The sequence below is a fragment of the Corticium candelabrum genome, chromosome 16, assembly GCF_963422355.1.
Source record: "Corticium candelabrum chromosome 16, ooCorCand1.1, whole genome shotgun sequence".
NCBI classification, from domain to species: Eukaryota; Metazoa; Porifera; class Homoscleromorpha; order Homosclerophorida; family Plakinidae; genus Corticium; species Corticium candelabrum.
This window is the reverse complement of record NC_085100.1, coordinates 4,281,568-4,285,773: the sequence shown is the minus strand read 5'-3', so window position 1 is coordinate 4,285,773 and position 4,206 is coordinate 4,281,568.

The following is a 4,206-nucleotide window of genomic DNA, read 5'->3' as shown; positions in this document are numbered from 1 at the left end:
CTGCTACATATCAACATTTCCTGTTATCCTTTTCATTAGATAGTCACTTGTAACTTAAGACAATCAATAGGTCACAGAAATAATTTATAGAAATGACTCTAAGATTGACACTATTTGAATTCTCTTGCCAAGGTATACTTTTGGATCATGGAGGCAGAGGTGTTTCTGCGAGACTCCCCATCCAGACACCAATATAATGTATTAGATCCACATCATTAAAATAATACTAAATAATAATAGTAAATCGAGGAAATAATAGTAAATCGAGGAAACAACGAAGCGACTCCAAACTTATTTTGTTGTCTTCTCTTATTTTTTAGAGTCTGTAAAAAATAGTTGGAAAGCGATCTGCGGAGGAGAACATGTCGGATCCCATGTGCACGAAGTTTCGTGCAAACGGGATCCTTTTTATAGTAAATCGAGGAAACAACGCAGCGACTCCAAACTTGTTCTGTCGTCTTCTCTTATTTTTTAGAGTCTGCAAAAAATAGTTGGAGAGCGATCTGCAGAGGAGAACATGTCGGAAGTGGTTGAAGCGGTCGGTATCAGCACACGGCTCGGATCCCGTTTGTAAGAAATTTTTCGGATCCCGTTTGCACGAAGGATCCAGACTAGAAGATGCACAGGCCCGGATCCAGATGGGCGTTCAGGGCGTTCAGGGCGTTGCAGCCCCCTCTTTTTCAATAGGCGTGGTTCAATAATTTCATATAATTTCATTAGAAAAGAGAAAATTAGTAATGCTATAAATAACTGCTACCAGGTCAACCCCATCTTTCAAAATTCCTGTATCCGGGCCTGGATGTCACGAGCAACAAGAACAGAAAGGCTGTAATCCGGGATTCCGGGTTTGGATATTTGTGAAACCAATACTACGTAATTGCTCAACGTCATGGTTGCCGTACTTGTGATATTCTTATTGACGCAGCTGGCTCGTGGATGTGGCGAAGGGTACGTTTCTAGATACTGTAACTTCACTAGTGGTCTCAACACTCGTATTGTACAACGTCTCTCTAACCTAATTAATATGTCTATGCAGCGGTTGCCAATGCCATCCGGAAAAGTGGACAATTGATTGCAGTTCTCGGCTCAAGAAGTCGAAGACCCTTCCCTGGGTACCATGTTCTACGTCACTGGACGTATCAAACGTCGACAAATTGTAAGACACTAAATTTCGTAGCTACGTTGATTCTTCTTGTTTAGCAAGTCGCTCTTATTGCACTTTACAACATTATGCTTCTTTCTTCGTCGCATGATAACATGGGAGACCGTCTAGAGCGGCGTAGGAACCTAGATTTGGTCGAGGGGCACACAATTTGCCTAGGGGGCGTAGTTCGGCAACAAGGCTAAATGTGTTATTGATATAGGTGCATGCTACACATTCAGTGTATGAAACGTCCATTCAATTTCAATTTTGGTTTTGGAAATTGGATTCTACTAAAATAGTCTGCAATAACTGCTAAATCTATTTCTTAAATAGAATGAAAAAACAGAAATTGAATATTGAATTCACATTGTCAGGAACCATTTTCGTTTGCAATTGAAAATTGAAAATTGATTTACATCCGGGACCACGTGAATGGCGCCTTGCGGTAAATGATAGCGCTCTGCTAATTCAGTTAATTCATTAGCTACTTAGGTCGGCAATGGGTGGTGTTGCTGGTAACACCGCAGTCTTGTAATTAGATAAATCAACGAAATTAGGTGTCTAGAGAAGTGTTGGATTTAATTTGTGCTCAGTACACCTGTACATGCATGTAGCTACACGGTCAGTGGATGGTCCGGCTATTTAATTTTCTACATTTCAAAATTTTCATGTTTTATGTGTCGTTATGCCCCTCCATAATGGGCAAGTGGAGTCTTTACCCCCATCTGGGCGCCCACCAACCCGGCAGGTGAGCCCAGCGGGGTACATGTTTCCGTGTAGTCCATACGGCGATCAATGACTAGCCAATTCGATATAGATTGCAGGCATTACGGTGACCGCGTACTCGATACAGCACGCCTAGTGGATATCAACGACCACCAGGAAAGCACTGGACGTCATCGTCAACGGACCGTTCGCCAGACCACAGAAACTCCCCAACGACTGAAACGAGTCATAGTCTCATGGATAAAGCTAGAGAAACATGAGAAAGAAAGACAGACAAGTTTCACAGTTTACTGTCGTCACTGGGGTTTGAACCCCTAAACCATGGAGTGGTAGCCATTGTCGCTAACCACTAAGCCACGGCGGTGACACAAATTTTTAATTTTCAATTTTTAGTTAATTTTTTAATTTGTAATTTTTAATTTTTACTTGCATTGTTATTTAAAATTTTTGTGTTTATTAAATTTTAACTTTTAATTTTTAATTTTCTTTTTTCCATATTATTTTTTTGTAAAATGGTTTTTCATCTTTTGATGTTTGATTCTTGTGCTCTTTAGATTTATCTTTTAAAGTTTGATTTTTAGCACCTATGTGCTCAAAACTAGAAACTTGAACGCGCAGTTTGCTTTTCTATTTCTAACATGAATAGAAAATAGAAAATAGAAAATTGAAATGATCCAGTAGACACAGCGGGGGGTCTCAGCGGGGGTCTTAGCGGAGGTCTTAGCGGGGCTTCCATTCGTACGCGTGTCTCAGGAGATTATATTTCCAACACACAAACAGGTGTTTGTTTATACTTTACTTTCCGTCACGTGCCAAACCACGTTGGCAGCTCTTCACAACTCCGCTCTGACACACAACGTTGTGCCAGTGAATACCTCGGTCCCTAGCTGTATAAGTACGTGCATTGTTCACAACACGCTACCTTTACCGTAAATGAACCGGTTGGAGGGAAATGCTACGAATATCTAGCTGTAGTTACGTACTGTACCTAGATAGGCTCCGCCCTAGCGGATCGCCGAGTTGGCAACTGTGGTGACGAAGTATACAGAGGCTGAGACTCGTTTGTTGTGTAAGAAAAATCGAGGCACAATTGAAACATCGAACCCGTCAACCTATTACAGGTAGTAGACTACGCGCTTTCACGGGCACACTACACGGTACCGTCCAAGGGTTGGGCGTGGTATTGTCTAGCAGGTCACATTTCGTCGCACAACTCACCTAGCCTCGCCCCAGAAGCAGTGGGGATTGCAGCCCCGGATGCGAGTGTAGTGTAGTGGTGATAGAAGCGCAGCCGGGGCTGCAATCCACACTGCGTCTGGAGCGAGGCTACAACTCACCAAGCAAACAGACATGCACGTCCATCGTTGTACAAAGCCTTCTGAACTCTATTTGAAGTCAACTCAACTGAACTCTATTTGCTCAACTAACTCAATTAGTTAACTCAATTAACTTAGAACAGTCAGTGTGCGGCTACAACTGAAAGAACATGGTCATACATGTAGCTAGTCAGCTACAGCTAGCTAGAGCTAGTTACTAAGTAGACTACTATGCCAATGCTGAGTATAGCTACTGTACTAGAGTCAATAGTGCTAGACAATGATTGTAGAGTTCTACCGTGTGTCACTCAGTGATCTCTGGGCTGTCATTGTCGAAGCGTACGTTCATATCTGCAGTCAAGATGCGTGACGAGGAGGCACCAGCACCTTGGGTTGTGGCAGATGGAAACACAATTGGTAGTTCCGTGTCCGACGAAATGAAGAAATGTGACCTGCTATAGAGTACCACGCCCACCCTTGTACGGTACCGGGTAGGCCTAGTAGTGTGCCCGTGAAAGCGGGCAGTCTACTACTTGTAGTCTAGGATGACGGTTTCGATGTTTTATTTGTGTCTCGATTTTTCCTACAACAAACAAGTCTGTATACTTCGTCACAACGGAAAGTAAAGTAAAACCAAACACCTGCTTGTGTTGGAAATGTAATCTCCAGAGACACGCGTACCAATGGAAGCCCCGCTGAGACCCCCGCTGTGTCTAGTGTCCTCGGTCATTTCAATTTTCTATTTTCTATTTTCTATTTTCTATTTTCTATTCATGTTAGAAATAGAAAAGCGAACTGCGCGTTCAAGTTTCTAGTTTTGAGCACGTAGGTGCCTAAAAATCAAACTTAAAAGATAAATCTAAAGATCACAAGAATCAAACATCAAAAGATGAAAAACTATTTTACAAAAAAATAATATGGAAAAAAAATTAAAAATTAAAAGTTAAAATGTAATAAACACAAAAATTTTAAATAAGAATGCAAGTAAAAAATTAAAAATTAAAAATTTAAAAATTAAAA